This window comes from Antechinus flavipes, chromosome 2 (genome assembly GCF_016432865.1).
Source record: "Antechinus flavipes isolate AdamAnt ecotype Samford, QLD, Australia chromosome 2, AdamAnt_v2, whole genome shotgun sequence".
NCBI classification, from domain to species: domain Eukaryota; kingdom Metazoa; phylum Chordata; class Mammalia; order Dasyuromorphia; family Dasyuridae; genus Antechinus; species Antechinus flavipes.
Window position 1 is genome coordinate 534545947 of NC_067399.1, and position 24142 is coordinate 534570088.

The following is a 24142-nucleotide window of genomic DNA, read 5'->3' on the forward strand; positions in this document are numbered from 1 at the left end:
GAAATGTTTCTCTCCTTATTTCCATCCTGTAAAGTTTTTCTTTCTTTTAGCATGCAGTTCTGGAACCATTTTTTTGGTTTGCATGATTTTTACCCCCAATATTATCATTCCCAACTACATTGTATTGAACTATTTTGCATATATTTGTATACTCATGTTAAATTGTATCTGAATTTATCTCCCAGATTAGAATGTAAGTTCCCCTCATTTTTTCTAATTTTTGTACTTAGATCCCCAGTGATTTTTTAACAGTGTCTGGCATGCAGGGGGTGCTTAATAAATATTTGTTGATTGATTCCTTGTATAAATCTTCCAATCTAGTCAAATGGGTCTATTATATAAAAATATCTTGTACTCTCTTGCTTTTTTATCTTTCCTCACATTGTTCCTTGTTCCCCACCTAAAAATACCATTTTCTTCCAACTTTCCCTATAGAAACTCTACTTTTTGTTGTAGCTCAGTTGTTTCTCTGCCATGTCCATCTCTTTGTGACTAAATATGGGGTTTGCTTGGCAAAAATACTGAAGTGGCTTGCCATTTCCTTCTCCAGATCATGTTACAGATAAGGAAACTGAGGCAAATAGGGTGAAGGGACTTTTGCTCAGTGTCACACAGCTAATAAGTATCTAGGGCTAGATATAAACTTAGGAAGATGAGTTTTCCTGACTCCAGCCTCTGATATTCTATCCACCATGCCATTTAACTGCCAAATTAAGCTCAATGCCTTCTTCTCCATAAGGTTCCTTGCTCATGCCATTTGGACACAGTCTCTATCTCTTCTGAGCTTCTCTTATCATTTATTATTTGTATCATTCATAGAATCAAAGATCACAGAGTTTGAAGGGACTTCAGAGGCCGTCTAGTCCAACCTGAATCAAGCAAAAATTCCCTTTGACCTCATAAACCAAGGGTAGGGAGTGTCTAGTCCATGGGCCATATAAAACCTTTGAAATCATTTGCTAAGGCAACTGCAGGCCACAGGGAGCTGAAAGCTAGGTACAACAGCCTCCCACTGTTTGAGGTCTGTAAGTTGATAATTTTGAATGATCCATGAACGATGTTATACATATCCAAATGGCCTGTGGCAGAAAAAGATTCCCCACGCCTGCCATAAGCAGTTCAACCTTTAGATTGGAGAATCTATTCCAGTCTTGGTTTGTTCTAAGTTCTTAAAAAGTTTATCCTCATGTCAAGCCTAAATCTGCCTCTTTTCAACTTTTATCCATTGATCCTAATTTTGTTCTCTGGAGCCAAGCAGAGCAAGTCAGATTATTCTTCCATATGACAGTTCTTCAAAGACTTGTGACAGTTATTGTGTCCCCTAGAGATTTTAGTGTGCAGTGATAGAAAGAACAGCACTAAATTTGCAATCAAAAGACCTGGGTTGGAATCCTTCTGCTATTGCTATCTGTGTTATCTTGGGCAAATTACTTCTTGTCTTGGTTCCCCAGTTTTCTCATCTATTAAAAAAAAAATGTGTTTGCATTTTTGAGGCTTAATTATATGAATAAATAAATGTGCATATAATTATATATATATACACATATATTTAAGTGTGTGTGTGTGTGTGTGTGTGTGTGTGTGTGTGTGTGTATACAGGGATTTTTTGTTTTGTTTTTATCTATCTCCTAGTTTTCTCCCTTCTACCAGTAACTGACTCTCCAGGGAAACCTTGCCTCATACATACAATATAACCCTGATATGATTGCATGTATTAGGGGTTCAGTTTTGAATCCATGACTTCATCCTCAGTAACATTTTCCTTTTTCCAACCACACTGAAGCTAATATACACTTGCTTCTGTGTCAGCTGCAATCCTGACATTTTTCATGTCTACATTTTTATCTCATTGCTATCAGTGCGATCACGTGATATGCCATAAATGCCAATAACATTTCTACCACATGATAATACGAATATTCCATTTCCACCTAGATTTGTATCTTAGCAACATTCAAACTGTGCAGTCACTTTTTTTGGCATTATTTGCTCAGCACCTACTGTGTGCCCTGTGTTATGGGGGGCCAGTAAGGACTGGCTGGCCAGTGCCCACTCTCTGCCCATCTCTTCTGGGTACCTGCTTGTTCCCCCCTATGGACCACAGTCCAGTGCTGAGCATGGAATATATGAAAATCTCATCTCAAAAGGTAGCTAGTTGGTCGGGTAACAAATGGCCCTTCAGTTCCCAGCATCCTGGGACTTTTACTCGCTCCACCATCTAGATTCTGACATGTTTTGCCAGACTCTAACCTGGATTTCTGCTTCTGGCCTCTGAACTTCCATTTCCACTGATCCATCCGTGGCTGATTGCCTGAGTTTTACTCTTTGCCCACTTGGCTCGGCCACACTCATTCTCTTGATCTTCTGCCTTGCCATTCTTCCTGGATTTGACCTAACTTATGTTAACTGTTATCTTCCATTTTACCTAACTCCCTGTGCCCGCTGCTCTCTCTTCCCAGGGCCCTTTCAGGCCTGTTCTGTTCTCTTGCCACTCAAAACCTCGCAGCAACATGCAGATAGGGAGAAATGAGAGTTGTTGACCTCAAGGACCAGGGGCATCAGGGGGCTGATGCCCTGACTTGTAAGTGGGTAGGATGAGGCAGAGCTGTGCAGAGTTATCAGCGCCGCTCTTTCCTCCAGGCCCGGGGGCAGGACATTGGCCAGGATGGCGGGCAGTGGAACATGGGGGAGGGGAGAGGAGGCAGATTCCCGACCCTCGCCACTCCTTCTCTGGGTGACTGCGGGCGAGTCCCTTCTGCCCTCCAGGTCCCAGTTTCCTCACCTGTAAAATAACAGGGTTGGAGCTCATGGCGAGATGGGGACTACTGATCACTCAGAACCTTCTAATTCTAAATCTCGGGGTCTCCAATCCCTGCCTCGGAGGAGCTGGTGCTCTAACGTAAAAGGCAGCCACTCTGAGGCCCTGAGACGCGTCCATGTCTGGAAAAGGAAACTCTGCTCCTGCTGAGAAGAGACAAGAATCAGTAGATATTTATTCCAGGCACAGCAATTCCATGGATACAAATGAGTGAGTGTGTGTGAGTGGACTTATTGTCCGTGTTCTAAAATGACTTTGGAATGGTAACCTAACTCTGATCCCCGTTTCTGGATGGTGAGTTGGGGGGTGGGGTGGGAAGGGACCAGCTATTCCCACTCCCGGTCACCCAGTCTCCCCATTGTTTCTTGCAAGCAGCTTGGAATGAGCCTTTGGCCCATTATCTCTGGTTTTGTGTTATAACCTTTTATTACAAAACCTTCTGAATTTCTTTGAATCGTTTTAGCCTATTATCATATTCACCACAATGTGCTTGCATGATCCTCTCTCGGAATAAACCACATGGCAACCACATCGCATAATGCAACTTCTGTTCTGAGATTATTCATCCCCTCCCCCGCTCCCCTACCATTGTTGGGTTTGCCAAGCTTTTTGTTGTTGTTTTTGGTTGAATTCTCAGAAACGGAATCGAGGTTCGCTGGCGGCTCTAGGGTGGGAAGGTGCTTCACTTCAGGCTGTCCCAGGAAAGAGCACGCGTGTATTAGCGGGTGTCCAACCAGGTCTGGGCTCTGGGAGGATGGAGAAAGGAGAGAGAAGGAAGGGAAGGACCGCAGGAAAAGGACCAGACTTCCATCCTCGTCTTCATCTCTATGGAGCTGCCGAGGCCCTAAGACTTTCCAGAAATAGGCTTCTATAGATAGCATTCAGCCAAAGGCCATCTCCAGGAAGGGTTTGTACTTTCCTGTGTGTTACAGGGAGAGAAACAGAAGCGAGAGGACTGGGACTGTCGGTTACTTAATGAAAACCAGTCAGCTCCCAAATACAGGATGGAGGGACCCTTAAAGGCCTTTTAAGTTCAATCTGTTGTTTATAGACACCATCGCAGCTAATATCCCACCTTTGTCTCTTTGTCCCTCAGGCCTGGAAAGTCTTACTCCCTTCCCTCTTCACTTGGGCTCAAGTGTCTGTCCTATCTAAGGCCCCTTCAGAAGTTAATGCTCCCCCAACACAGAAAGAGAATTACTTAACATGCAGATTTTATTTACTTCTCTGTGTGTAGGCTTCCCCATTTTCTTTCCTAATAGGATATAAACTCTTTGTGAGTAGGGACTAGTTCCTTTGGGTCTCCATTCTAGGGAGGTGTCTTGCAGGGAATAGTCATCCAGAAATGCTTGTCAATTCAGATCGAATTGGATGTTTTAGCTGAAACAGTGTTGGTAAGGGATTTGTGGGCTGACTGTACACATGCAGCCTGAGTTTTTTCACAGCCCCCACTGGAACCTTTTTCTTTTATATTAATTTTATATTAATTTGGGTTCAGATTCTATTGTAGACTAATATATAGTCAAAATCTCCCTTTTAAGCCTCATCCAATGTATAGTTATCCCTTCTAAATTATTACTCTCCCCATCATGATTTTTATATAATATTGGTTAGCATTAGAAATTAAGTGAGAATTTTGGGGGAGTTTTTCCGAGGCTATACAAAAGATAGCAGGTGATGTAGAAAAATTTAGAAACTCAAAAATAGATCAAATATATGTGTAGTATTATGTAAGATCAACATAAATTTTCCAACGAGGTACTGTAAAAGAAAAGGAAAAAATTCAGACTTGTTCTCTGGTATTAAATTAAAAAAAAAAACTTACCTGGATTTTCCAGATCACAGGCTCCTAATCCCCATAGTGTGGAAGGGATAACTGTATTCTATTCTCTAGCAGAATAAACCTACATGACACGTGGCATGAACAGTAAAAAGCATTTAATGAAAATAGGATGGAAAAGTAAATCAAAGGTACTGAATTAAGTGGCCGCTGCACCAAAGTGCCTCCCTGTAGAACACTGGGCTCATTTCCCTGTTAGCCACTCTGTCTCTAATTGCATTGAAAGCTGCATAATATCTCCCTTCTCGTGGCAGGGTGTTGGAATGGGAAACTAGAAACATCTTAGAGAAGAACACTGACTTCGGCATCATCCTGGGAACTACTTCAGCCCAGGAGCTCAGAATACAAATGCCTTCCCTTCCCCAACTGATCCCTTTGTTTAGGGTCATAGATTTAGAATTGGCAGGGATTTTCGAGGTCGCCTAGTCCAATTCCCTAATTTTATAGAGGAGGATCCTAAGCCCTAGAGGGTCTGGGTAATTAGCCTAATGTGATTGGCCTAATTAGTCAGCTAGTACTGTGAGAAAGGCCTGAGTTCAAATCTTGCTCAGAAACTTGCTAGTTTGTATGATTCTAGGTAAGTCATTTAACTTCTACCTATTTGAGTTTACTCAACTGTAAAATAGGAATGATAATAGCATTGACTCCCAGAGTTGTTGCAAGCATAAAATAAGATAACATTTCTGAAGTGCTTTATGAATCTTAAAATGCTATACAGATATAAGCTATTATCAATATCACAAAGTTAGGAAACGGGGATCAATATTCCACCCTGAGTCCTCCTCCTCAGCAGTTAGTGTTCTTTCTACTGCCTCATGCTACTCTCCTTCAGTTTCATTTCTTGTGCTTTTTTTTTTTTTCCTGGTGAGACAATTGGGGTTAAGTGACTTGCCCAGGGTCACACAATTAGGAAGTGTTAAATGTCTGAGATCAAATTTAAACCAGGTCCTCCTGACTAGAAGGCTGGTGCTCTATCCCCTGTGCCACCTAGCTGCCCCTATTTCTTGTGCTTTGTGAGATTTTCCCCAGTGTCTTTCAAAACACATAATCTTGAATTCCCCAAAACAGTATGAAGTACATGTCTGAGGATGTTCCTTCTTAGTTCTATGGGAGTTAGCTAAAAATTAAATTAAAATTTGCTAACAATCTATGTTAGCATATATATTCATATATATAATTCATAATAATTTAAATTCATTCAATATCACACAGTTTACAAAACACTTTCTTTACAACAATTATTTGTCAGGTTGTCATCTTTGTTGCTGTTCAGTTCTTTCAGTCATATCTGACTCTCCCTGACCCTGTTGGGGTTTTCTTCGCAAAGATACTAAAATGTTTTGCTATTTCCTTCTCCAGCTCATTTTACAGATGAGAAAACTGAGGCAAACAAGGATTAAGTGACTTGCCCAGAATCACACAGGTTGGATGAGTCTTCCTGAATCCAAGCCTAGTGCTCCATTCACTGTGCCATCTAGCTGCGCAGGAATTGTAAATATTATTTATTATCCCCATTTTGCAGATAAAACTGAAGCTCATGGAAGTTGCAACTTATTCAGTTGCATAATTAGTTCACACAACTAGAAAGAAGTGAAATTGGGACCCAGGTCCAGATATCTTAGTTCTAGCTTCATTGTTCTCTCTGCTACAGCATATTATTCCTCATTTCAAGAGGTCTTTTTCAACACTAAAAAGCCATAGTTATATGAAGTCCATATTTATGGGCGTTTTTTTTTTTGGTACCGCTATAAGAACTATCTCCTTTTATTTTCTTCTCATCCTTCTTCCTGAGATATTTTTGCTCCTATCAAATTTGAATTGGGAATTTACCATATTTAGGGGTACTCAGTAAGTACCTCACTTGCTAGGAGTTACTTATTTAATGAGAGTTTAGTGGCGCAGGGGTCCTCAAAGTATAGCCCACAGGCCAGTTGTGGCAGCTGAGGACGATTATCCCCCTCACCCAGGGCTATGAAGTTTCTTTATTTAAAGGCCCACAAAACAAAGTTTTTGTGTTTATTATAGTCTGGCCCTCCAACAGTCTGAGGGACAGTGAACTGGCCTCCTATTTAAAAAGTTTGAGGACCCCTGGTAGATGATGGGTCGTTAGTAAGGGCCAGAGTATTCAGACAATACTTCATTTTGGAAGAGAGTGGGACTTTGACAGAGGACTAATATTTGGAAGAACCAATTAATCAAGTTATTTATTATGTCTCTATTGTGTGCCAGGCACAGTGCTTAACATTTGACATAGGAAAACAAAAGTGAAATAGTTCTTGCCCTGTAGGTGCTTATATCCCATTTGGGAGACATGTACAACATGTAGACACAAAATATACATATACAAAAGTAAATACAAGATAATTGTGAAAAAGTAGGAATGATAGAGACACCGGCAACCTAAAAAATCAAAAAAGGTTTCATGTAGAAGCTTAAATTTCAGCCAAGTTTTGAAGGAAAGTTAGGATTTTAAGAGGTGATAAAAGGGTGGTGAGAAGTGTCTTGTAGGTATGGGGAACAGCTTAGGCAAAGGCTTAGAGATGGGAGGTGGATTGTAATCAATCAGGAATCAAGGCCAGTTTAATACAGAGAACATGAAAGAAAGTCATGTATAATGAACCTGAAAAGAAGATGAGAATCAGATTGTAAAGGGAAACCACTTTAGTCATCTTGTTCTCCCTCTCCCCAAACATCCTCAGGTCTATATCTTCCCCCAAGTGAGTCTGCTGGTTCTATTCCACATTTGGAAGCAAAGGAAAACTTAAACCTCTCTGTGCAGATGGTCCTACAGGGCATCCTGATCACGGCCTCATTTCTCGGATGAGAACAGCAACACTGTCTCCAGAGTGACTCCCCTAAGCTGCTCAGTGATGCACTGTAAGGTTCTGGCTGTGACAAGGGCCACTTATTTTAGGCTAATAGGAGAGAAGAGAAGAACATTTCCCTGGTTTATTAGAGGCAGATGATGGCTTGGTAGTTACTATTCTTTGGATGCTCTTTTTGCCCAATAAGGAGAGTGTAAACTTAGGTCACCTCGAAAACTCTCTGCAAACAACTAAAATGAGGAAAACTGCCTTCAGAAGGCTCTAGATAAGCCATTGGTAGAAAATGAAGAGTTTGAAGGGTAGATATAATGCCCCTTCTATCAATATCACTCCAAGGTTTTACTACAGGGTAGACAATGTAGGCAGAAGGAAACCTCTTTCCAAAAATCTTCCTCCATTCAACCAGAACTCCTTAGTTTTAACTCTGTTTAATGTCTGCTATCTTGTGTTTTAGAAATGCAGTTGTGCTAAGCAAAGGTCTTTATAAAAAAATTCAGATGCATATACCCAGAAGTTAGTAACAAAAAGATAGGCCTCATAAATTAAAAAAAAACAAATAAAATATTCATAGTAAAAAAAAGAATTGGAAATATAATAGATGCCCATTGAATGGGAAATGGCTAAACAAATCATGACACATAAATAAATGTAATCGAATATGACTGTGCTGTAAAAAAAAGATCCAAAATAGTGAATATAATGAATACAGAGAAGCAGAAAAAGACCTATATGAGCTGATACAAAGTAAAATAAGTAATATATACAACTATAAAAACATAAATGGGGAAAAACTGAATGCTGTGAAGTTATAATGACCAAGATGGGCCCCAAAGAAGAAACATGAGTAATTCCATACATTTTTCTTCCTTTTGCTTCCTTCCTTGGGTTTGGAATACTGAATATTACATCAAAGTTTTCTCATATGTTGAATAATTGAATTTATTTTTCCTTTTTATTATAAAAGATGGTTCTATGGAAGTGGATAAAACTGGTGGGAATAGTGGGGAAATTATAGGCGACATTAAAACAAAAGATATTAAGAAAAAATTAATTTTTAAAAATTCAGATGCCATTGGGAGTTACTAGTCATTTTACTTTAGTATGTATGTATGATCGAAGTTTTTTTTTTCTTATTAGCACTTAGCTGATATCATGCCCACCTAAGAAATGGAAATTTTGATGGCAAAAAGAAAATAAAAATTAACTGTAGCAGTCAACAAATAGCAAAAACACATTGGGTTCCTAGAGAAATAGGAAGAGATACATCAGCATGTAAGAATGGGGACATACATTTAAGAGGCACCCATGGCAGATTTTGAAGTTTGGTCCTTTTCAGCACCCAATAGCTCTCAATTTCTACTATCTTACCCTTAATGAAATGTTTTGAAGAAATGGAGATACTCATATTTAAGTGATTACTCTCTCTCCTAGCTTAATTTTAGAAATGCTGTCCATTGTCCCTGTTTCTAAGCACAATTCATTTCTGGAAACCACATCATGAAGAAAGTCATCATAAATCAGATCTTATTTTCCCATAGGAACAATGTGACAATAATATGCTGTTTTCCTGGTGGAAGTCTCCATTTCAAATAAATCCTGGTCATAAAAATAAAGATACAACAACAGTAAATCTCCATAATCATTTAAAATGGCAAAATTGTGCTCCAAGGTCTATAAAATGGGCATCAATGTACTATATACATTGATTATGCAAGAGTTCCAATTTACTACAATGTACATATAGCTCATAAAAATAGAACTTGACTATATCATAAATATGACCTAAAGCTAACATACCAAATATAGCAAACATTATTTATGTACTTAATTAATAGTAATTTTACTTGCCTTAGAAAGTAAAGGCAAAGGTATTTTAGGGTTTTTTTGGGGGGGTGGAGGAGAGGAAATGATTAAAACGGATCAAGTCTCTTTAAAAAAAAAATCTATCCAAGGAAAATGGAGCAAATGTATTCTTTTTATCTGGATATGCTTCCCTGTAGAGGGAAGCAGAGACATTCAGAATCATTCCTTTGACCTTAACACTGGCTCAAAGTACCATAGCAAGTACTGAAAACATGTTTATTATTGATGAGGATGGTTTTTTCCTCCTACAGACAAGCAATTTAAAAAAAATTAGTAGTTTATTTTCCCCCAGTTACATGTAAAACCAATTTTCAACATTTGTTTTTAAAACCTCAACTTCCAAATTCTTTCCCTTCTTCCCTCCATTCTCCTTCCCCCCATGGAGAAGGCAAGCAATTCAATATAGGTTATACCTGTGTAGTCATGCAAAACATTTCCATAATAGTCATGTTGTGGAAAAAAACATAGACTAAGGGAAAAAAACCCTTAAGAAAAATAAAGTAAAACAAGGATGCTTCAATTTGTATTCAGACACCATTAGTTCTTTCTCCGGGGATGGACAGAATTTTTTGTTGTAAGTACTTCAGAGTTGTCTTGTATCTTTGTATTATTGCGAATAGCTGTCATTTTATAGCTGATCATCTTACAGTATTGCTGTTTCTTTATACACAGTACATTTCATTTTGTGTCAACCCTTGCAAGTCTCTCCAGGTTTTTCTGAGAGCATCCTGCTCATCATTTCTTATAGCATAATAGTATTATTCCATCACAGTCACACACCACTATAACATATCAACTTGTTTAGCCATTTCCCATGAATGAACATCCCCTCAATTTCCAATTCTTTGCCTTCAGAAAAGAGTTGCTAATTGTACATGTAGGTCCTTTTCAGGCTTTTTTGTTTTTAATTTCTTTTGGGATGCAGATCTAGGAGAGGTATTGCTGGATCAAAGGGTATGCACAGTTTTATAGCCCTTTGAGCAGAGATCCAAATTGTTCTTCAGAATGGTTGGATCATTTCACAATTCCACCAACAATGCACTGTCTCATTTGCCCCACATTCCCTTCACCATCTGTCATTTTCTAGAGAAGCTCTTTTTTGGAGAAAGTGAAGGTCTAGTGTTTCTTCACTTCCCTCTTCTTCCTCAATTCATTCAAAAGTATTAGTGTTTTTGCTCAGGAACAGATAAAATGAATACCACTGAGGAAAAAAAGTGTTCTTAAAGTCACTTTACTTGACTCGTTGTTGGCAGCTTTCACAGACTCAGAGAACTTCATACATCTTTGTAAACTATAATACCAATGACCAGCATCATTACAAGGATACTGAAAAGCAGCCTGAAGCCATGTCTCACAGTTTCTAAAGTAAGGTCCTGATTTTGCACAGGTTTGCTTTTCTATGTTCCAAGCCTAGAGGAAAGTGTAAGGTAAATTAATAAAGGTGGTGAGTATTGACACAGAAATTAATTTTAGGATTTTCAGACTTCAGAGATCATTCAATCCAGAGGTGTCAAATTCTTAGCCCATGCGCCTCAAGGGCCTGTAAAACTCCGGAGATAGGCTCAACCCAGATGAAAGTGTAATTGAGAAACGTTGAACAAAATAAATAAAAATATAACACTGATAATGCTAATATGTGGTTCTCTAAATCAATATGCAGACCACAGGGATTCATTTCTATATGAATTTGACAGGCTGATCTAATCATTTTATAGACAAGGAAACTGAGGCCCTGAGAGGTTAATTGATTTGCCCAAGGTTACATAAGTAGCAGCAGAGAGATTTAAGCCCTTCATTCTTTTTTTTTAACTTTTTTTTTTATTATAGCTTTTTATTTACAAGTTATATGCATGGGTAATTTTATAACATTGACAATTGTCAAACCTTTTGTTCCAATTTTTCCCCTCCTTCCCCCCACCCCCTCCCTCAGATGGCAGGTTGACCAATACATGTTAAATGTGTTAAAGTATAAATTAAATACAATATAAGTATACATGTCCATACAATTATTTTGCTGTACAAAAAGAATCGGACTTTGAAATAGTGTATAATTAGTCTGTGAAGGAAATAAAAAATGCAGGTGGACAAAAATAGAGGGATTGTAAGCCCTTCATTCTTTAACTCAAGATCCAATATTCTTTCTACCATATATAATCTGACATCACCTTCCGGCTAGTCAGAACAATGAACTTGAGGCTACATATTTCAAAGGAAACTTGGGTTCAAGCTTTGCCTCTCTCCCTTACAAGAGGGGTGGGATTAAATGACTGGCAAAGTTCTTTAAAAGTCTAACATGATGTGATTCTATGACTCTTCAACTACCTGCAGGGATAAAATCATTAATCTGCAGAATTACTAAGAAGGAAGCACAAGACACCTCCAGTGGTCGGAGTCAAATCAAGCCAAGCCATAGCCAAGTGCAACATAGATGTCAAGGGCTTCAGAGTGGGCTCCATGAGGAGGAGTTGGAGATTTTATCACAGTGGAGCAATAAGGTAGGATTCGGGAACTGGGCCAGAGCCAGACAGACGAGGTGAGGGGATTGATTAAGGCTCTCTGATGTCAAGGTTTTTAAACAAATCTCCCCACTCATTTACCCTTCTTATTGAGGGTCTTACTTGTCTTTGACTCATCTCTCCTACTTTTAAGCTCCAGAGGTTTGGGAACTTTGTAACTCACATTCTAGGCTGTGGTATAGTTGGTGCTTTCTGGCCAATTATCAGTACTCAGAAGTAGAGACCAGTATGAGCTCTCTAAGTGCTGAGATAGCCAGGGGAGAAATCTGGAAGCAAATCCTGACACATGGAACACAGAATGTTATCCAGCTCCGAACGGCTCTCTGCACCAAGGAACAGAAAGAATACAGACCTGAAAGTAGCCTGCTTAGCAACATTAAAGTGGCAACACAGCCGGCCTGGGTTTGGGCTTGGGCAAGATATTGATTCAACTATAAGCCTCATTTCCTATCCCTTGCCCAGATATGGCTTATATAGAATATGATTGTAGACTATAAGCACATTCCTAGTATCATAGCAACAACATTAGATTCAAGGGACATGGGTTAGAGTCCAAGCTCCTTCACTTATTGTGTGACAATGAGCAAATCACTTTAACCTTTCCGGGCCTCAGTTTCCCCATATGTAAAATGAGGATAAATATTACCTACCTCATAAGGTTTTTATGAGGAATGTGCTCTGCAAACCTTAAAGTGTTACTTAAATATAATATTATTGTCATTATTATTAATCATCATAAATTAAATAGAAGAGATTTTTATGATCTAATGTTAGATAGCAGGCAGAAAAATGCATTTTAGAGATAGAAGGCCCTGATCCCTTATATGATATCACATATGCATAATCAGTAACTCATTTGCTTATCCATATAAGCTGTCCTGTTAGCCCTTCAGTTTGGCCCAACCAGAACTCAGATGTTAATTATCGTTGCCCTTGAGAAAGTCAAATAATTACTCTCTTCACAGAAATACAGCATCTCTTAGAGAGATTTCAAGTACACTTAGAAATGAGGGTGCCCTGAAGTACATAGATGGATCTTGGTTTCTCTTCCAGTGATTAAAATTGCCTTAATCGGGGTCTACATAAAATCTTCCTCTCACCATCCCTATTCTTTCCTGCCTCTCACCTTCTTTTTCTTCCTTTCCATTCCTTTCCCTCTTTTTCCCTCTCTCCCTTTCTCTTTTTCTCTCTCTCCTATCCTTCATTCCTCTCTTCTCTTCATCCTTTCTGTTCTTCCCTCTTTCCTCTTCTTTTCCTTAAAATTAAAAAATAAAAATGCCCAAGACCATGCCCAACCTATAATCATTCCCACTTTTCCCTTTGTGTCAGGGAATCCTCAAATCATCTGCCACACTGGCCAATTTAGCATAAGAAATTAAATTAATTCTCAGGCTCTGACTTAAAATGTAAATGCCTTTATTAATAATTTAAACCACATTTATTTATGCAGTTTGATATTTTTTTCAGGTTTAGAAAAGCAATTAAGTTTTCCTCACATTGCTTGATCAACAGACAGAATCCTGAAATGGCTGCTTTTTGTCCTCCCTCCTTACCAGACTACTCAGGAGCAAATGTATCCGGGATGAGGGAATCACTTCTCTTTTCCATTCTTCCCTGCCCCCTTCTTGACCACTACCTCCTGTGATGCATGTGCTTTTAGGAATTGAAGAGAATGTTGTCTTGTTGCCATTGCTTTCATGCCAGAGTTATGTCTATCACATTTGTTCCCAGAAATGCTTGGTACAGACATTTCCTGGTACAAAAGCTTCACTCAAACAAAAGAAACACCCCAAATCCACTCCACTATCACCTTTTAATTGGTTTCTATAGCATCTTCCCCTCTATCATCAAAAGAACCTTCCTCAAGTTTTAACTCTGCAAAGCAATTCCTGTCTATTTTTCAGGATTTGCTTATCCCAGGTGACTGTAGGTATTTAGAGCTGAAGGTGACCTTACAGGTCATCTGGCTCAATGCCCTCATTTTATAGAGAAAGAAATTTAAACCCAGAGACATTAATTTAATCGATCATCTAATCAAGGGATTCTTAATATGTCATCCATTAATTTTTAAAAACATTTTCAGTAACTATATTTCATTACAATTGGTTTTCTTTGTAATCTCATGCATTTTATTTTATGCATTTAAAAACATCGTTCTGAGAAAGAATATGTAGATTTCACCAGACTGCCAAATGGGCTCATAGCACAAAAATTGTGAAGAGTCCAGATCTTGCATTTTGCAGAGGGGGAAACTGAGGCCCAAAGGAAGAAGCGATTTCACTAGTTTTTCAGATTTAGCCCTCTTTCCAAAGTACTGCCGTGGATTTGTTGTAGTCATATTTGACTATGATCCTATCTGGGGTTTTCTTGGCAGAGATGCTGGAGTGGTTTGCCACTTCTTCTCTAGCTCATTTTACAGATGAGGAAACTGAGGCAAAAAGGGTGAGGTGACCTCCAGAGTCACAAAGCCATTGAGTGTTAAAGGCTGCATTTGAACTCAGGAAGAGGAGTTTTCTTGATTCCAGGCTCAGTGCTCTATTTACTGAGCTGCCCTTTTCCTGCAGTATATTCCTAGATTCAAAGCTCTTTTACTTATTAACTGTGTGACCACAGGTGATTTATGTTGTCTCCCAAAGTCTCAGGAAACTTGAATTTCCTCGTTTGTGGATTCTGGACAATAATAATACTTGTACTACTCACTTCCCAGGGATCTTGTGAAGAGAATGCTTTCAAAACTTGAAAGTTCTTTTTAAATGTGAGCTATTATCACCAAGAAAGGTTCAGTTCCTGTCTTCTAAAGATTTACAATCAAAAGCTGTGGCTATTCCATGATAAAGTATTTCTTTGAAAAGTAAAAAAGTTGAGTCTATCAGGCATGTTATTTTATCTACTGCATACCCAACAGCTGCCTTACTGCTGTTGTGTGTGTCTTTTATCAAGCTGTCCAGTTGTTTTGGTTTTGTGTCAACCAAACGGTTTAAGATTTTCATCATTCCATTTCACTCCTACTCACCACAGACCCTCCTGGTCCCTGTTCCTTATATATCATTTGCACGTTTCCCCACTTTGCTAATATTATTTTCCCAGTTTAAAATAGTTCCTTCTTCTTCCCTCTCCCCCACCTACCTGAATGCCATATTCATCCTTCAGTGATGGAACTGTCTCATCTCTAATAGGAATCTTCCCCAGAAAATCAAGCACCCCCGCCCCCAGGAAGCCATCACCAATCACCAAGTCCTGGGGAATCCAGGCTCACTTGGGGAAGGGGCTGAACACCCCAGCCAGCCTGTGTCCATACTAGTCAAAAAGAAGGCTTAAAACCTGGACAGAGGCAGGCAGGTTGGGGCTGCTGTACCGGCTCATCCCTGCCTGAGACACAGCCCCAGAGGGTCCCTCCAGAACTGCTCTCTCCTTTCTTCCATCCTTCTCCTGGGGTCATTGAACTAGACTTGGGAGTGATCTCAGAGACATCTAGTCCAACACCTTCCTCATTTTGTAGGTGAGGAAACTGAGGCATTTAAATTATGTAGAGGTGAGATTTAAACCCAGGCCCAGTGATCTCTCTTTTCTACCACTCTGCCTTTCTCCCCTGATAGAAAACATACTGATAAAAAAAAAAAGTAACAGTCATGCTAACAAATCACACCTGACAAGGTGTGCTTTATTCTGAACCCATAATTCGCTTCTCTAAAAGAGAACTCATAGTTCTCTTTTCTATTGAGAGAAAGCAAGCAAGCTTTACCAACAATTCACTGAACTTAAAATTAGTCCTTTTACTGGTTTCCTACTGTATTGTTTACCCCAGTCTTCAACTAAACCTGTGTATTCTGGTTCTGCCTTTGTCCTTCTGATCTTGCTGGATATTTGGATGGTGATCTTAATTTTTCTAAAATTAGCTTAGTGTACCACTGGTAAAGTACTGAACCTAGAATCGGGAAAATAAAACCAACCTCAGATCTTTACTCACTGGGCAAATCATTTAGCCTCAGTTTCCTCATCTGTGAAATAGGTATAATAATACCAACCATATGCTCTGCTTGACTTATTCATTCACTGTACTACCTAGCTGCCCAGACCACATTGTATTCTGATTTACCTTTGCCTCTGCAAAGAACCTGAGGTCAGGGACTGAGAAGACTATTATGTTTCTTTATCTCCTTTAAAGCATCTCATGCCTCCTTTTCTTCCCTAAGTTCTGTTGCCCTTTCTCCATTTAAAAATAGCATTTCTCTACAAATTAAGACAATTCTGAGGTACCACTTCATACCTCTCAGATTGGCTAAAATGAAAGGAAAAGGTAATGATGAATGTTGCAGGGAATGTGGGAAAATTTGGACACTAATGCATTGTTGGTGGAGTGGTGAAATGATCCAATCATTCTAAAGAACAATTTGGAAATATGCCCATAGAGCTATCAAACTCTGTACCCTTTGGTCCAGCTGTATCTCTACGGGGTCTGTATCCCAAAGAGATCATAAAAGAGGGAAAAGTACCTAGATGTGCAAAAATGTTTGTAGCAGCTCCTTTGGTAGTAGCAAGAAACGGAAACTGAGTGGATGCCCCTCAGTTGGGGAATGGCTTGATAAGTTATAATATATGAATGTAATGGAATATTATTGTTTTATAAGAAATGATGAGTAAGCCAATTTCAGAAAAGTCTGGAAACTTACATGAACTGGTGCTGAGTGAAGAGAGCAGAATCAAGAGAACATTGCATACAGTAATAACAAGATTTTGTGATGAATAACTGAGATAGACTTGGTTCTTTTTAGCAATGAGGTTATTCAAGACAATTCCAATAGGCTTGTGATGGAAAGAGCCATCTGCATCCAGAAAGAGAACTATCAAGACTGAATGTGGATCAAAATATAGTATGTTCACCTTGTTGTTGTTGTTTATTTGCTTTTTTCCCTTGTGTTTTCCTCCCATTGATTTGATTTTTTTGTGCAGCATGATGAATATGGAAAAGTTGTTTAAAAGAATTGCACATACTTAACCTGTATTGGATTGCTTGCTGTCTTGGGGGGGGGGGGGGGTAAGGGAGAGAGGAAGGGAAAAAAATTTGCAACGCAAGGTTTTGCAAAGGTAAATGTTAAAAACTATTTTTGTATGTATTGGAAAAACAAAATACTATTAAAAACAGTATTTCTCACATCCACCTCCAAGGTAGTATGGGATGGGGGGGGAGGTATAAGATATTGGGAGCATGACATATAACTAGCATAGTGTTAGGTTTGATTCTGTCACTTACAGTCTGTGTGATTTTGGGCAAGCCACTCAAATTCTAGGACTCAAAAGAGAGTTGGACTATATGAACTTTAAGGTCCTCTCTAGCCTATGAACATTCATTCTTAAATTAGAAGACTTGGGGTCAGACCACAGCCCTATTATTTGCTAACTATGTGACAGCAAATTATTTTTTTCTTTAGCTATAAAATGAGGGAATTTGACTAGATAATCTCTAAGATTCCTACTGATTTTAAACCCTCTCATCCCAATTTAGGTCCTTATTATTTAATGCCAATAACTTCTTAATTGTTCCCTCTGCCTCTAATGTTTCTCCCTCTGTCTGTCCTACTCACAGGTAACTAGGCAAATCTCTAACTGCAGGATTGCAGTAAGTTTAATACCTTATGCCCTTGGGACTTGGGGAAGTGATAAAATGTAGGAAAAGTGTTAAGTATGAATTCTGAAGACCTGCGTTTGAATGTCACCTTTGCAACTTACTAGCTAGGTGACCTCTCTGGGTCTCAGTTTCCCATTCATAAGATCCAGAAATTATATTAGATGACTTTTAAGGTCTCTTCCCACCCTAAATTTGTGATCCAGTCTTTGGTCTACCTTGTCTCTTTCTCAGAGGCCTTTTCACACTGGAAAGGCTTCTGCTCCTGTGGCTTTTTGTTTTGATTGGTGAGTTCTTCCAGGAATCTCCTTTTGAGGAAGTGTCTATTCTGCCATATTCGTTTCCAACTGGCTTAACTCCTGAATTTCTGAACTCTTTCTCCATCTTACTCTCTCAGGCTGACTTCTTTGCCTGAGCAGAAAAGACCATTTTGCTGGTTTTGTTGTTGTTGTTATTGTTATTGTTTAGGCAAGCAATCACTTCTAACACCCTAAGCTTCGTGATACCATTTGGGTTTTCTTAGCAAAAATAATGGAATGGTTTGCCATGTCTTTGTCCAGCTCTTTTTACAAATAAGGAAACTGATACAAACAGGGGTAAGCTACTTGCCCAGGATTACACAACTAATAATTATGTGAGATTGGATTTGAATTCAGGCCTTTCCAATTCCATGGCCAGCACTTTGTCCATGGTATCACCTAACTACCCTGCAAAAAACCATAAGGATTTCTAATTCTCCCTTCTGAGGCTTTGGGCCCAGTGGGAAGCAATTTTTAATTGAAAAAAATGTGATGTCCAACCTGAATATCCTTCTTGAAATCCTTCTTTTGTTATGCCTTTTTGTTAACTGTTGAATTACTTATAAGTTTCTTATTTCATTCCTAGATTTAAACTATCAGGGGACAGGGCCTGGTCAACCCATAAATAAGGACACCAGAAACTGTTACCATAGGGCCCAATCGAGAAGCCAATTTTGTTTCAGAAAAGATTGTCTCCAAAAAGCCCTCTTTAAAATGCATACCTCTGTATCATAAGTATTGGTTTATCAAGTTAACTATAGCTTCTCAACTGGCCTTGAGAGAACTAAACTGAAGAAAAGAAAACAGAATTGTGTCTAGGGAAGTCAAGCCAGGAGACAACATTAGTATATGTGTGTGGATTGGTTATGGGAATTGGGTTTATAAGAATGAAGTATCAAAATGGAAGAATAGGAATTGGAAAAAAGAAATGGGAGAAGAGGTCTTCAAACAATTCAACAACTTCAACATTTCATTCAACTTCTTCATTTCAACAGCTTCATCATTTGGGAGACATTCTCTCCCTCCTCAGGACTGAAGCTTATTCTGTATTTTGGGTTAATCCTATAACTGACCCCTTAGTACCTCAGATAGTTTTTTAGAGCTTATCTCTTAAATCAGAAACCAATATGATCTTCCTTTTTGGAAAAAAAATTATCATATCTGGAGTTCCCCATAATTATACAATCACAGATCCTTTCCTATATTTGCAAATAGAAAGTAAAAAAACCAGTTTCAGAAATTCTTCTGAATGCTTTGGAGGATTAATGCTTTCCCAACCTAATCCCACTTTAGCTTAGAGGCACATGGCAGGTTCTGGCACAAAAAGATGGCTTATGGGAAAACCTCTAAGGATATTAGCAGGAGTTTCTTTTTGCACAATCAATCAACTAATCAATAAACATTTATTAAATACCTACTAAGTGCAGGCACTGTGTTAAGACTAGAAACAATATGGTGTACTAGAAAAAAAATATGATTAGAAATCAAGAGATTTGGATTCTAAGAACTTGTGTATATAGTAATATCATATGTATAATAGATGTATATAATTCGCATTATAATAAGAATGTTAAACTATGTGGTTCTATGATTAGTCATTTTATATATTTTTCCGATTTTTATGTTTTTAAAGTAATAAGAAGAAACTAGAAGTATCCAGAAGAGGTTTTTAAAATGGCCAAATGGTTGGAGAATTGTTTGTTATTCTTCATTCTCAAGAAGGGCCAACGCGATATCACTATGTTAGGGTTAAGTTATAGTATGTCCAACTGTGGTTGATGAGACCTATACAAGCTCAAAAGGCTCTACCATTGGTTGGGCACAAATAGTCATTTGGGATAGATTCTTGAAATTTGGATATTCTCACATTTCTTCTGAGCTACTTCAATTCTGCTGTATAGCACAATACCTTCTTTAATGAGGGCACACCATTCTGGGCAGTCCTGGGATAGTGTCTCCTATGTCACACAATCAATTCCAAAGTTCTTCAAAAAGACCTTGACAGTATCCTCGTATTGCTTCTTCTGACCACCATGTGAGAGCTTGCCTTCTGTGAGTTCTCAGCAAAATAAATTTAATTACATGGGGATAAGAGAAGAGAAGGCTAAGGGGTTGACACCATTTTTAGGTATATTGGGGGAAGCTATAAAGAGAATGGCAACCAATTTTCCATAGGGGATCAAATCAAGAGGAAACTGGCTTAAAATAGAATCGTAAAGATTTGAATTAGCTAAAAGGAAAAACTTGTTAATTGTTTAGGAATAGACCATGAGAATTTATGACTGAAGGAGGATATGAACTCTTCTTCCCTGAGGAGCTCTAAAAAGTAGATAGACAACCATTTGCCCTGGATGCCCACTGATCTGCATAAAAGCCAGGGCTAGATCATGTTATCCCAGTGCTCACCAACCTTGGACGCTGGCCATTAGAAAACAATGTTATGTAGCTGAGTGAACATAAGACATTTGGGTCCCAGCCCCAGTTCTGCCTCTATTTAACTGTGTGACCTTGGACAGATTCTCTCCCCATCTTCCCCCTTTTCTGACCCTGAACTTTCTTCCTTGTCAAATGAGCATGATATCATCTGCCTTAGCTATAAACCTCAGGATAATTCTCAAAATCAAATGAAATAATGGATGTGAAAATATTTTGAAGAATATAATATACTAGAAAGGTGTGTGTGTGTGTGTGTGTGTGTGTGTGTGTGTGTGTGTGTTCAAGGAGGAGGTATTATTCTGATCTATCCTGGAGAGCTGTGAACATTTCCAGTGGTGATTGCTTTGGAAGCCATAAGAGTGTTATTGATAAGACCAGTACCTCATAGTCCTAAAGAAAGACTATGCTTCAATTTGCAGCTCTAGCTGTTGTGAATGAACCTGGCCCCTGTTCAAAGCTCTGCCTCTTATTTCATGCTCACTTCAGTCTTTGCTCAAAAAGAATCTCTTGTTTCTGATGAGGACCAAGCAGTTGAATAATCTCTAGATGAAGTGTCTCTATCTGTGATTTTTCAAGGTTATGGGAGGTCATTGTCCATTTCTCTGCCCAGTCTTCAAGTTAATAACAACCCTGCTTAAAGAGCTGGCCATCACATGCCTGACATGATTAAAAGAACTACAAAAAGCCTTACCTGTCTCCGAGTGGAATTCCAATTTTAAGATCTCTGTTTTAGGTGTTCTTAACTTTTTTTGTATCCTGAACCTCTTTGGCATTCTGATGAAGGTTGTGGATCCTCTAAAATAATATTTTTTGCCTAATTCATAATTGAAGGAAATGCTAAATTTCAGTTACATGTCGGCAAAAAAAAAAAAAAAAAAGACTTTTTTTTTGTCTACCTAGATTCACAGACTCCCGGAAATCTATCCACAGTCCTTTGGGAGTTTGTGGACCGCAAAATAAGAAATTGTGCATCAATGTATTAGACAGCAAAGGCAGGAAATAGAAAGCAATAAAGTCCTGTCCAGAAAACAGGGGTGAAATGCCCATGTTACCTTGTGTTTGGTATTCTAGTTCTCTACCATTAGCACATTAACACTGACTAGTTGACTAGAAATATTTTCTGGTCCTTTAGGGTATCCCTGTAGAGATATAGGAAGGATAGGGGCTCCTGGGGAGGAGGCATAGCAATCGCAAACTGAATATTGGGTGATGAGAGGGAAAGAAACTATAACTCTGGGGATCTACCCAAACCAAAAAACCTGTAGAGAGAAAAGAAGTCCTTAAAGGACACAATACAGAAAATATAGGGCTTGTGTCAGAACGGGGGAGCCTGATAAGACTCTGAAGTCTAAGCATATTTCTTTTATCATTTTTACCTGAGACTTTCTCAGCTTCTTGCCTCTCCCTTCTCTCCCACCCCACCCTTTCAATGTTCCCTTAGAGCCGATGGGGAACTGAAGTCGAAACACTGAGAACAGAGATAGTAGTAGGGAGCCCTGGCAGCTTGGGAAAGCCACGTCCCAGCTTGAACATACACTTGTGTTTTTCTGGATCATGACCATCCTCTCCATCAAGTTAAGGCGCCTACGAGCACTTGAAATGCCTTGCTCAGAATAGCAACAGCCAAAGTGTTGAAGTGTCTCTGAAATCCATTACACTCAAGAAAACTGTTGACACCCGGCTGTTCAAATTATTATAGTTCAGGACATATGTTATATTTCTCTCTATTATCTAGCAGTCATCACTCCAGTCTGGTTCAGCAGTCGCTGAGAGTGTTCCAAGCCAGCTTCATGTCCTCGAGAGAGCAGTACCCTCTGAAAAGATCTGAGAGTCTTTGGATTAGACAGGAGCTGAGTCCAATGGCTCAAGTCTGGGTGGGTAACAAGTTGTCGTGATGGTGGTGGAAGAGAAAGTACGTTTATTCTATGTAGAATCATGGACTCAGAAATTCTGAGTTGGAGAGGAACCTAGAGGTCATGTAGTCCAGTCTCCCCCAAATCGGGAAATTTACTTATGATAGTGTGATACAGTAGAAAGAGTAATTTTTGAATTTAAGGACCTGGGCTCAAATTCTAGTTTTGTTACTTATTCCTTATAAGCAAATCATTTAACCTTTCTGTGCCTCAATTTCCTCATCAGTAAAATGAAAGAGATGGATTAATTAAACTGTAAATTTCCTCCAGCTCTAAATTTATGAAAAATATTTCTGACAAGTAATTGACTTCTCTCTGATAACACTCATCCTTGTACCGCAGATATCAGTGAGATTGGTGTACTTAGGTTTATTTCTTCACCATGGTCTCTCAATTTATTGCTTTTCCTTGGGTGTTACAGTCTGAAAGGAACAACTTTACCCCTAATTCTATATGATCTTATAAGATCTGATTCAATAGTCTTATTCTCTAATTAGGAAGATATATGATATACAGGAAGGAACACTGGACTTAAAGTCAGAAAATTTCTGGGTCACTTCATTTTCCTCTGTTTCCTTACCTGCAAAATGAGGGGATTTGACTTGATATTGTTTGATTTCTTTCATTTTAAAATTCTGTAATCCTCTGATTCCAAATTTCACAACATAGATCTAGGAACCTCAGGGGTCAGCCAATCCAATTCCATTATTCTACAGATGATGAAACTGAGAAATTTTAGAAGTAAAGTGATTTACTCAGGGTAACACAGGCAGTAGGTATCAGAGGCAAGATTTAATCCAAAGTGTCTTATCCCACCACTAGAGTGAAAAAACACTTCAAGGCTGAGAGCCTCTCTTTTGTATGCCCTACATGGACTAGCACATAATTAAAGTGTGTGGCATTCACTTGCTGATCAAGTGATGGGCATCTACAATCCATTTCTTTGGTTTGTTTCCCTTTTCCCTTTAGTTTCTGGTCTCTGTCTTTCTGTTTCTTTGTCTCTGTCTGCCTATCTCTGTCTCTCCCTCCACATCTGTCCTTCCAATTTTAACTCAAACTTCTTCCACTTCTCTCTCCTTTTTCATAGAATTTTAGAGGTATACCTTACAAGTAATTTGATCAGATCATCTCATTTTGCATATAACAAATTTAAAACTCAGAACATTTAATGAACCAGTTATGATTTTATTTCTTGACTTCCAGTCCAATGCATATTCTTTCCCCCATTCTGTGAATATCTAAAATTCATCATGACTGACAGCAAGGAAACTGTTTGAGGCTCCAAGACCCAGATGCTTGTCGGGAATCACAAAAATCTGGGTGTCTTAATGGAGGTGTTTAAGGAGGCAACCTGGCAGAATAGAAAGGTCACTAGGATGTAGAATCAAGGAAACCAAGGGTCAAATCACACTTCAGGCACTTAAAAGCTTGTATGACTCTAGGCAAGTCACTTAACTGCTCCGTGCCTCAGTTTCCTGAACCATAAAATGAAAGATTATGTGAATGCAATGTCTCTAAGGTCTTTCCAATGCTAAATCTATGATCACATAAAATTATGTACTTCATGCAATCAAAGCCAGTGGAGATTGTTGTCAATTTGGAGAGTATGAATGCATTCTACCTTGCCATGTGTGGGCCAATTGGCATGCAACAAATGACAGAGTAACTGTCTGGCTAGCTGAACCAGCTTTCCATCCTATACTGCCATTAATTGAGGCTGTTAGCTTGATCCTATAAGAGCTAGTGCCAGAGATAGTTCTTATGCCATATACTTTTCTCAGTCATATACTTTTAAAAAATATATCATTTATTTATTTTTAACATTATTTTAAAAAACAATTTTAAGTTTCAAATTCTCTCCCTTCCTTTAACCTCTCCTTCACCCATTGAGAAGGAAAACGATATGATATCAACCATATATATGAAGTTATGCAAAAAATTCTATATTAGTGATGTTGCAGAACAAAACAAAAGCAAAAAGCAAGAAAAATAAATAAAGCCAAAAAAGC